A 12,273-nucleotide genomic window follows, 5' to 3' on the forward strand; every position below is an offset into this window, starting at 1 on the left:
CAGATAAGACTTATAGAGAAGGCTGAAACTCATATAATTCAGATTCTTGCACACTGCCATAAGGAGGAGGCTCAAGCACAGGGAAAGAGGCAATCCCTCAGATAAACGTATTCCACAGGTCTAGATTATTTAGAGCTTTGTAGATTAACCAACACCTCGAACCCCTATGCAGAGGCATACAAATATGCATTGGTATTATCTGTCCCAACGGGAGCTTATAGGAGCTCTCCAAGGGTAGGCCCAAGCAAAGTACACTGTAGTGATACAGAGGTTACAAAGACATGGAAATGTCAATAATAGAGAGGAACAATCACAGCCTCGGGCCAACCGCAAATGAGAAAAGGCAATGCATGCTACTGCCCTGCTGTCACCCAAGAGCTGAATCGCAGTAATGGATCCAATATGACCCCAAAACTTATTTAGTCTTTGCTTGCCGTGACTGTTCATTTCCCTTCTACTCTCTCTCCCTTTTGTTCAATCTAGTCTGTTTGGTTTCAGGTTTTCAAAAAATGCCCATGACTTTCATTTTCTTTTTAAATAAAAATATCTGATTTTTTTTTCAAAAAAAAAAAAAAGTAAAAAAATGGATCTCTTTCAGCAACTTGGAAACAAAAAGCACTTCAAAATGTTCCTCTCAAACAGGTTTTTGTGTTTAATCCGCTCTCATGTGTAGGTGGCCGCAATACCTATAGTGACTCCTGCCCTTTGCTCTGAAGTCAGAAACGGGATAGGGACTTGCTGAAGTTACAGGTTTTGTCAAAAAAGTCCTCCTGAATTCTGGAGCTTCAAGCCCCTCATGTGAGCAAATTACATTAGACATCACACGCAGCAGTAACCTGGGGCAGCTGCTCCATTCACCTCCATCTCCAGTCCAATGACATCTACTGGTGTCCATCCTTTTCTCCATGCCCTCAAAACACACAAACACTTTCTTTGACTGTAAACAAAAGAAAAGATTCAGGTACACATTGAAGATATGGCAATGGGATCCCTATATAAGATTTCCTTGATTGACAAATAATTTGAATCAAATTTCATTTGATTTATTGTTATATTTCTCTTCTGTAGGAAAATACCTTTGCCATTTAGCTTAAGCTCCTCACAGTTTTGAATGCTTTAGAGTTTTGTTAACTTTCATTTCTAGCAATTCGAGATCTTAAACTTTCTTTAGTATTTTTGCTTGTTTTGCCATATTAGCAGCTGAAATCTGAATGTCCCTTTTAAATCCAGCATGTAATCTATAGTTACTTGCACACACGACGTGCAATACACACACACACTCATGCACCCTATCCTCTAGTCTCATATTATATGGAAATTCTAAGTCGTGAAGAGATGTTTACCACCAATCCAAATTATTATAAATCTATATTAAAAGCCAGTCCCCTGTGAGTGGTTTGGATTAGCAGTGTATTCTCTGAAGTGGCCTACAAACCTAGAATCCAATCCATATTCCTTGTCCTAATAATGGTCTAATGAAAAAAATGTTCACAAAATTCTTAAGGGTTTTCTGCTCTCAGTTTTTCCCCCTCAGGTGCTTTCTTCCCAGGGGACTGGCTCTTTTAAAAACAAATCTAACTGTGAGTCTTGTTTTCCCTAGAAAATCTCCAGATAAGCACAAGGTGAAATCATATTTTTTCAATCCAAAGCTAGTTCTTTATATCTTTGACAGTGTTTTTCTTCTTTTAAATTACAGCGGGAGTTTGTAAACCTCTAAAATTGTAAATGATTGAATTGCAACTGTCTAGGAAAAAACATGGTTTAAGGCAAATCTTACAGCATAGGATGAAAATGTACTTGTTTTCCATGTGCAAACAGTAATGGACTTTTGAACACAAAGTAGGATCTGGGACATTAATCTGACAAGTTAATTTGCTCTGTGTCTGGGTGTGATCACCCTAATGTTAGGAAGATTTTGGGAGTGTTAATTAATACACGTCATGTGTACAGTGCTGGGGAAGGGAAAGGAAAAATGTGCCGTTTTCCATTACATACTATCACGTCCAAATGTAGAGGTGACAGAGTTAAACTTCCTGGATGCTCAGAAAAGGGAATCAAACATTTGTCAGGCAAATTGGATGCATTAAAAAAGCATCTGCTTTAATTTACTTTAAGTTTATAAATGCACTCTGTGGAAGAACGGCATCCCGAGGTATTCTTCTGTTAGCATAAATACTACATTTCCACAGCCCCACAGTACCAGTGCAAATCCCCAGTGTTGCTCAGAGCTTTCTTAACATGTTTGCATAATTGTAGGGTTTTTGAGCAAAAGCTGAAGGTAAACGTCATTCATGCCTGACCTGCCAGCCTTCACAGTTGAAATGTATTGGGAATCACTTCTGGCACTTAAAAGGTTAGTTGTCTCCTGCTGTGAGGTAGAAGCTGAGAAAAGGATACCACATTTGGGCGGAATTATAGTAAATGAGGTTTTCTTTCTAGCACTGCTCATTCTCAACATGTTGAAAGAGCATTAGTTCACAGTCACTTTCTCTGGAATTATCAAATCTGCTCAGGAAGCCTTCATTAGGATATTAAACAAGACTTAATAAGTGAAAGTGATTTGCATTGCTGATAATCGTGTGCATTAATCAAGCAAGCTTCTGTCTCTCCCTCTGCAATATGCTTCATGTTCCATTATAAAGCCTCTTTAATTCTGTGGGGCTTCTTAAAAAGGGAAACGTTACATTTAGAAAGCCATTTTTAAAATGATTTACTTAGCAAAGATCACTATAAATAATGTTCAACTCACTCCTCAGCTTTAACCATCAATATAATTAATACTGCGGGGTCTGCAGCAGGGCTATGGACCAGATGTGTTCTCATTTATCAGGCATAGATTGCACTTATTCTAATAAATGTGTTTTATTTTCTGAATAACTTTTGAAACCAAATAACTACATTTGGCACTTTAACCTGAAGTCACAATTTTAGGTAAAGGCATTTATATTTTTCATTGCAAGATATTCTATGGAACATTATTCTATAGGCAGTGGTAACATATACACTTGTTAATGAAATGATATGGCAAATATCCCTTGCAGGTCAATGAACTCCGTGGTAAAGCTAGATAAATTACCGTTACATGGTGATGCTTATTATATTTGTTGCACAATAATTTCTACTTACACCAATCACCTGTTAAGTTGTAGTTTATATTTTGCACTTCTCAAGACCCTTCCATGCAAGGATCTCAAAGTGCCTGTAAATCTGTTCATTAACACTCACAAGACCCCTGAGAGGAGGGTAAATGATGACCATTTTATAGGTGGATGAATGGAAACATCAAGACGTGAAATAGCTTGTCTAAGGTAGCACAGGAATCCATTGCAGATACAAGATTAGAACGTAGAAGGCTTGACACATAATCTGCTCGTGTAACCACTAGACCACACTGCACATCAGTCATTTCAATCCACCGTAAGATAACTGTACAAGAAGCAGAAAAAAAGTGAATGCGCTGAAATATTCCATTCAATGAAGTAAGACACCAGGATTGGGATATTTTTAACATGAAAAAAATATTGATTTTTATCATTCAGGAGCAAATGATTTATTTTGGAGGTAAAAATAAAAAAATCAAAGGCAGCTTTAAATCACATGTTTTAATGATAATAAGCAACTGCTATGGAAACAGGAGAGAGGCATTAAAAAATAAATTTACAACATTATTATTATTTATATTCCAGTAGCCACTCAGGATTGGTGCTATCCAAGAAGGTATTTAGGCACCCAAGTCCATTTTTTTAGGCTCCACTATGATCCACAAAATTCCAATTTAGCTGTCACCTAACTCTGCAGTTGCCTAAGCTCACTCGGCCCCTAAGTTTTTGCCTCTGCACATGTGCACTGCAGCTGGGTGCATATCTCCCACCTAAGCCGCAGACCAATTAACAAATCAGGAAAGATAGGCATTTGGCCCCCTAGGTCGCATGGCGGGGTGCGATAGGGTAGGCATGCTCAAAAGCTGCCTACAGGATCATGCCCCTTGGCTAAATTCACATAAAATAGCAGGGGAAGGGGAGAAGGATATCCCTTATAACCTTGAACCTCAAGGCTAGGGTACTCACTAAGTACATGGGAGATGCCTGGATCAATTCTCTGCTCCTCCTGAAAGGGAGATGAACAGGGATCTGCTACCATTTGGGTGGCTGCTCTAACCACTAGGCTATTCAGTCATTCCAACTCTTTCACTAACCCAAGTAATATTTAATTCAAATGGAACAACTTCAATAGGCGAGATTGAGAGAATGCCACATAAGACTAGTCCACAGCCTAGTGGTTAGAGCCACTCATGTGAGAGGTGGTAGATGCCTGTTCAAATCCCTTCTCCCCCTCAAGAGGGTCTCCCAAATCCCGAGGGAGTATCCTATCTATTAGGTTATAAGACAAATCCTTCTCTGCTCTACCCCCCAGTCATTTGATTTTGAACCCTGCATGTGATGTAGGCATCTGGCCACCTATCTTCCTCGTTTGTGGGTTACAAAGCAGAGCTAGGCACTTCCCTTCGCCTGCCGCCCTCCCAGCGACCGGCAGAGCGCCCCACGCGGCATGCCGCCCCAAGCACGCGCTTGGCGTGCTGGGGTCTGGAGCCGGCCCTGCTTGGGGCAGGACAGCGCTCATTTTTTTTATTTTAATTTTATTTTTGGTTCGGCGGGGCAGCACTGGAGGGGGTTTTTTATTTGTTTTTATTTCGGCTGGGCGGCACTCGGAGGGGGGCGGAGGCTTGGGCAGCGCGGCGCTTGGGGGGCGGGGGCTTCGTATGGCGCGGTGCTCAGAGGGGCAAGAGCTTTGGGCAGCATGGCGCTTGGAGGGGCGGGGGCTTGGGCAGCACAACGCTCGGGGGGCGGGAGCTTCAAGTGGTGCGGCGCTCGGGGGCGGGGGCTTCGGCGGCGCAGCACTCAGGGGGTTTTGGCAGTGTGGCACTCAGGGGGGCGGGAGCTTGGGCGGCACAGTGCTTCGGGGTGGGGGCTTCGGCGGCATGGCGCTCAGGGGTTTTGGCAGCGCAGCACTAAGGGGGGGCAGGGGTTTCAGCAGTGCGGCGCTGGGGGGGCTTCGGCGGCGTGGCGCAGCTCTCGGGGGGGGGGTTCCGCGGCACGGCGCTGGGGGCGGTTGGTGTCATGGCGCTCGCGGAGGGGGTGTTACTGTGGAGCGGTGCTCTTTCTTTTTTTTTTTTGCTTGGGGCGGCAAAAAAGTTAGAGCTGGCCCTGTCAGTAAGAGGTTCTGGAGGAGCCGGAAGAGGGGCTGCAACCTGACACACTCTACATGGAGACCCTGGAACACATCTCTTGCTGCAGAAGAGACAGGTGTGGGGGGAGTTCGTGAACCATGCCAGATACACATCTGTGCTCACAGCTCCATGGAGGAGCTGCCAACTAACATCCCCAGCAGGCTGTGGAATCAGAGTGGAATACTAACTGGATCACTTGGGTTCCTTGCCTGCTGTGGGTCCTTCCACTTAGAGTCAGAGTGGGACACAAGGGCGAGGAAGTGGCTGGCATGAAGCAAGAGTGTGTACAAATGTTCTCTAGGCATGGTTTAGAGGCAAACCGGCTGGATGTCATTCAGTTAATTCAAGAGGCATGTTGGGAGAAGCCAGGAAGGGTAGCAAGGCCTGATGATGAATTCTGGAGGGTCAGGGGTGAGCTGGGAGCACCGTTCCGTATGACCCACTTGAGAAAAGCAAGAGAACCAGGTGGCAAGGATGCCCTCACCTCCTGGAGCTCACGACGAGGGATGCTGCCTAGTGTGCTGGCTTTGTAGATCTCGGCCTCAGGCACCGATCTCTCTTCATTCATTGTTTAGGAGCATAGGCCCCAAACTCAGGCTTTGCAGATCATAGGGTTGTTCCTGTGATTTTCTAGGTGCCTCGAAACTCAGAGTGGCAATGCCTAAGTCTCTTCCTGGATCTGGGCCATTGTACTATGCACCGTAAGCACACCACCCCTGCCCCAAAGACCTGACAACCGAAAAAGAAATAGGAAATGATACCAAACAAAGAAGGAATGGAAGGGATACAACAGACAAACAAAAGTCTTATTGGCTGACTCATGTGGCTGGGTCCTTCCACACTTGCAGAGACTTACTGAAGTTAACAGAGCTCCATATAGTTGGAAGGGGCTGCCCATGCCGACAATCAACTTGCAGGATCGCAGGCACAAACAACCAGGGTGACAGGAAGCACCCAGCCTGCTAGTTCTCTCTCTCTCTGTTTTATGCACCCATGGCTGTAGCTGGTCCTAATTGCTTTTAGGAAGGTGCCCCAGGGCTCTGAGGATTTAGCCCACCTCCTTAAAACAGCAACCACCAATTCCCTAAACTTGTTGTGTGTAGCCCTTGATCCTGTTCTTCTTACTGCATCTGGTAACAATTACATTATTCTGTAACTGGGAGCATCACTTAAGAGGCCATCACAAAAATTAAGTCCATACTAATTTCCGGAGGCTGAAATTTTGGTGCCTGTCTCTTTTTATTTATACCTAATCCACAGAAATGCCCTGGAGAATACAACTGTGCCCCTAAAATTTGTAATCACTTAAGAGGTTCATTCTGGGGATAATTAAATTAGCCTTTTTATTTAAGCTTTTTCTAATAACCACCCGAACACAACAGCCACTCTACGTAACTACATAGGCAAGTTAAGGAGTTTGTAACCCTAACAATAACCATCCCCACCAACATGCTTGCCAGGAAGCATCCACACATTTGACAAGGGCCAAGTTTTTCAAAAATAGCAGCTGAAGCTCATTTCTTTAATTCATGCTTAGGTGTCTGAATAAAATGAACCATTTTTTCAAGAGGGTGTTGAGTATTTAGGGCATTAATACACTACGGACATTACAGCAGCTGAGCTACGGTGCTGCTGCTGTAGCATCGTATTGAAGACACTTGCTACAGCGATGGAAGGGGTTTTTCCATTGCTGTAGTTTTAATCCACCCTCTTGATAGGTGGTAACGAGGTGAGGAACTGGGCTTATTTAGTCTACAGAAGAGAAGAGTGAGGGGGGATTTGATAGCAGCCTTCAACTACCTGAAGGGGGGTTCTAAAGAGGATGGAGCTAGGCTGTTCTCAGTGGTGGCAGATGACAGAACAAGGAGCAATGGTCTCAGGTTGCAGTGTGGGAGGTCTTGGTTGGATATTAGGAAAAACTATTTCACTAGGAGGCTGGTGAAGCACTGGAATGCAACAAACCTCGATGCCAACTCTGCCCACATATCTACACCAGCGACACCATCACAGGACCTAACCAGATCAGCCACACCATCACCGGTTCATTCACCTGCACGTCCACCAATGTAATATACGCCATCATATGCCAGCAATGCCCCTCTGCTATGTACATCGGTCAAACTGGACTGTCTCTATGGAAAAGGATAAATGGACACAAATCAGATATTAGGAATGGCAGTATACAAAAACCTGTAGGAGAACACTTCAACCTCCCTGGCCACACAATAGCAGATCTTAAGGTGGCCATCCTGCAGCAAAAAAACTTCAGGACCAGACTTCAAAGAGAAACTGCTGAGCTTCAGTTCATCTGCAAATTTGACACCATCAGCTCAGGATTAAACAAAAACTGTGAATGGCTTGCCAACTACAAAACCAGTTTCTCCTCCCTTGGTTTTCACACCTCAGCTGCGAGAAGAGGGCCTCATCCTCCCTGACTGAATGAACCTCGTTATCTCTAGCCTGCTTCTTGCTTGCATATATATACACACACCTGCCCCTGGAAATTTCCACTACATGCATCCAACGAAGTGGGTATTCACCCACGAAAGCTCATGCTCCAAAACATCTGTTAGTCTATAAGGTGCCACAGGACTCTTTGCTGCTTTTATCTTTGAAAAGTCATGGAAGATGGGAGACAGACCAGAAAACTGGAAAAGGGCAAATATGGTGCCCATCTATAAAAAGGGAAATAAAGACAACCTGGGAAATTACAGACCAGTCAGCTTCTGTACTCGGAAAGATAACGGAACAAATAATTAAGCAATCAATTTGCAAACACCTAGAAGATAATAAGGTGATAAATAACAGTCAGCATGTATTTGTCAAGAACAAATTGTGTCAAACCAACCTGATAGCTTTCTTTGACAGGGTAACAAGCCTTGTGGCTAGGGGGAAAGTGGTAGGTGTGGTATATCTTGACTTTAGTAAGGCTTTTGTCTTGCATGACCTTCTCATAAACAGACTAGGGAAATACAACCTTGGTGGAGCTACTATAAGGTGGGTGCATAACTGGTTGGAAAATCATTCCCAGAGAGTAGTTATCAGTGGTTCACAGTCATGCTGGAAGGGCATAACAAGTGGGGTCCCGCAGGGGTCCAGTTCTGTTCAATAGCTTCATCAATGATTTATGTAATGGCATAGAGAGTACACTTATAAAGTTTATGGATGATACCAAGCTGAGAGGGGTTGCAAGTGCTTTGGAGGATAGGATTAAAATTCAAAATGATCTGGACAAACTGGAGAAATGGTCTGAAGTAAAAAGGATGAAATTCAATAAGGACAAATGCAAAGTACTCCACTTAGGAAGGAACAAGTTGCACACATACAAAATGGGAAATGACTGCCTAGGAAGGAGTACTGCAGAAAGGGATCTGGGGGTCATAGTGGATCACAAGCTAAATATGAGTCAACAGTGTAACGCTGTAGCAAAAAAAGCAATCATTCTGGGATGTATTAGCAGGAGTGTTGTAAGCAAGACATGAGAAGTAATTCTTCCGCTCTACTCCACGCTGATTAGACCTCAACTGGAGTATTGTGTTCAGTTGTGGGTGTCACATTTCAGGAAAGATGTGGACAAATTGGAGAAAGTCCAGAGAAGAGCAACAAAAATGATTAAAGGTCTAGAAAACATGAGCCTATTAGGGAAGATTTAAAAAAATGGGTTTGTTTAGTCTGGAGAAGAGAAGACTGAGAGGGGACATAACAGTTTTCAAGTACATAAAAGGTTGTTACAAGGAGGAGGGAGAAAAATTGTTCTTAATTTCTGAGGATAGAAGCAGCAGCAATGGGCTCAAATTGCAGCAAGAGCGGTTTGGGATGGAGGTTACGAAAAATTTCCTAACTGTCAGAGTGGTTAAGTACTGGAATAAATTGCCTAGGGAGGTGGTGGAATCTCCATCATTAGGGATTTTTAAGAGCAGGATGGACAAACCCTTGTAAGGGATGGTCTAGATAATACTTAGTCCTGCCATGAGTGCAGGAGACTGGACTAGATGACCTCTTGAGGTCCCTTCCAGTTCTATGATTCTATGAACAGACATTTGTAGGGAAAAATCAATAAATTAGAAGATTCTGGCCTCTGAGACACAAGAAAAAGGCAAGTGTGTATATATATATATATATATATATTCATGAATCTATGAATATATATATATGAATATATAGATTCATAGATTCATATACTCTAGGACTGGAAGGGACCTCAAGAGGTCATCGAGTCCAGTCCCCTGCCCTCATGGCAGGACCAAATACTGTCTAGACCATCCCGGACAGACATTTATCTAACCTACTCTTAAATATCTCCAGAGATGGAGATTCCACAACCTCCCTAGGCAATTTATTCCAGTGTTTAACCACCCTGACAGTTAGGAACTTTTTCCTAATGTCCAACCTAAATCTCCCTTGCTGCAGTTTAAGCCCATTGCTTCTTGCTCTATCATTAGAGGCTAAGGTGAACAAGTTTTCTCCCTCCTCCTGATGACACCCTTTTAGATACCTGAAAACTGCTATCATGTCCCCTCTCAGTCTTCTCTTTTCCAAACTAAACAAACCCAATTCTTTCAGCCTTCCTTCATAGGTCATGTTCTCAAGACCTTTAATCATTCTTGTTGCTCTTCTCTGGACCCTCTCCAATTTCTCCACATCTTTCTTGAAATGCAGTGCCCAGAACTGGACACAATACTCCAGTTGAGGCCTAACCAGCGCAGAGTAGAGCAGAAGAATGACTTCTCGTGTCTTGCTCACAACACACCTGTTAATGCATCCCAGAATCACGTTTGCTTTTTTTGCAACAGCATCACACTGTTGACTCATATTTAGCTTGTGGTCCACTATAACCCCTAAATCCCTTTCTGCCATACTCCTTCCTAGACAGTCTCTTCCCATTCTGTATGTGTGAAACTGATTGTTCCTTCCTAAGTGAAGCACTTTGCATTTGTCTTTATTAAACTTCATCCTGTTTACCTCAGACCATTTCTCTAATTTGTCCAGATCATTTTGAATTATGACCCTATCCTCCAAAGCAGTTGCAATCCCTCCCAGTTTGGAGATTACCTGTCTCATAGAACTGGAAGGGACCCTGAAAGGTCATCGAGTCCAGACCTCTGCCTTCACTAGCAGAACCAAGTTCTGATCTTTGCCCCAGACCCCTGAGTGGCCCCCTCAAGGATTGAATTTACAATCCTGGGTTTAGCAAGCCAATGCTCAAACCACTGAGCTATCCCCTCTCAAAGTCTGAAAAACTTTGGCCTAGCTTTGCTACTAACCTTGTAAGAAGCGCCATACAGGAATCTATGCAAAATTTCACTGATAATGAAGATATTTCAAGATTGGAAAAATGTAATCAAATAATATAGACTGTGTAAGAACTTTGGCAACAGCTTTCTGTATCACCTGCAATCTTTTAACAGCACAGGCCAAAAAAGCCAATATGAATTAATTGCAATAATCAATCTTAGAAATAACAGAAAGCAATAATCAACATCAGCCTAGTCTTCTTGTTGAGCAAGTCTCAATCTTGTTACAGTATTAAGAAGATAAAAGGAAGCCCATTTTATGAATGAGTTTGTGCAAACAGTGTCATGGGTTTCCGCCTCCACCCATCCCCAACTTCCTCAATTTGATTGATTGCCAATTCCTATTTAGTGGCCCAGTTGCATAGCAATCCTGCTTGGCAAATCAACTTCTCTAGCAGCCCCATTCTTCTACACACAGGCGCCTTCTGAAAACTGCAATAGATGATAACTCACTAGTAATTTCTATAATGATGTGCCAGTAGTGCTGAGATACTTGTCTTCTTGCTGGGAGCACTTGGACAGCTTGTCAGTGTCTGTTATGTTACCATGTCACATCACATTGTATGTGACACAGCCTCCAGGGCTGCATATTTGGAGGTCCATGAGCCCCTCTCTTGTGGTCATTAGAGGGTATTTGGAGCAATAATATTTTGTATCACTTCTGAGGTAGAAAAAGTAGTTTTAGATTTAAAAGCAAGAAACCTGAAGTCCGAGACTTTGCTGTTGGTCAATATGGTCAGCGTACAACAAATAATATAGCTGTGGTCCCTCATGACAGGCTAACACAAGAATCCAGCAATCAAACACAATTGTAATCTGGCATGGTAACCATCTCATTTGTATTAGTATTTCCTGCCCTTTGCCTTTTGATCAACCTGAAGTAGCATCCTCAACCTGCAAGTCTTTGCATTTCCCACCCGTATTGTCACTCTTGTTACTTGGATTGTCACCAGTATTCTCCTCTCACACCAATACGAATCTGAAGTAACTCCATTAATGTCAGTCACATTACATCTCCAAAAAACTGATGTAAGTGAGAGGAGAATGAGGCCCAATCAGTTCAAGAAAGAAAGAAAGAAAGAAAGAAAAATGACATAATTGGCTTTTTATTTTGATATATTTGGGCCAAATCCAGAAGACTTTTCTTAGTTGTTTCTCAGTCTTTACTCAGACTAAATTCCGAATGAAACCAAAGGGAGAGGTTTGCATCACTAAGGCTTAAATAAAAACTGTAAAGATTCTGAGGTCTGGCTCATATCGATGATAATAGTTTGTACTGCTATAGCACCCATCAGACAAGGACTTCAAAGCATATTATATATAGTCATTAGCCTTCATGACACCTTTGGTAAAGCCAAATATTATTACACCCTTTTAAAGATGGGCAGACTGAGGCACGTGCAGGTTAAGGGACTTGTCCCAGGCCACACAATGCCTCAGACAGTGACAGAGTCCAGAATGGTAGATAATACTTCCAAATCCCAGCTCTGTCCATTAGAGAACACTTCCCTCATACATAAAGAGTGATTTTTCTGGGCTGCACTACCTTTAATGCACCTATTACTGGCCAAGCCATGAGTAGCACAAGCTTCCAGCCAAATAATAGATTCCAATATGGCAGATGCTAATGAAAGCTGGATATGACAGAAGTGAGTGACCTAACCGACCTTGGCGCTGGAAAGACAGCAATGGAAACTCCACATTCACTTTTCTGAGGGTTTCTGTTCCAGAACCTCCACCACTAAAAGAAAA

At 43.0% G+C, this 12,273-nt stretch overlaps 1 long non-coding RNA gene across 1 annotated transcript in view; it reads right to left on the reverse strand.

The window, feature by feature from the left end:
* Window positions 1-413: 413 nt before the first annotated feature.
* The window catches only part of LOC123366471, a 29,772-nt gene continuing 17,912 nt past the window's right edge, over window positions 414-12,273 (reverse strand). The window contains exon 3 of the long non-coding RNA XR_006578100.1: window positions 414-937. This is a non-coding gene — a long non-coding RNA (uncharacterized LOC123366471). The remainder of the gene's footprint in view (window positions 938-12,273) is intronic.

Source organism: Mauremys mutica, chromosome 3, assembly GCF_020497125.1.
Source record: "Mauremys mutica isolate MM-2020 ecotype Southern chromosome 3, ASM2049712v1, whole genome shotgun sequence".
Taxonomy (NCBI): Eukaryota; Metazoa; Chordata; order Testudines; family Geoemydidae; genus Mauremys; species Mauremys mutica.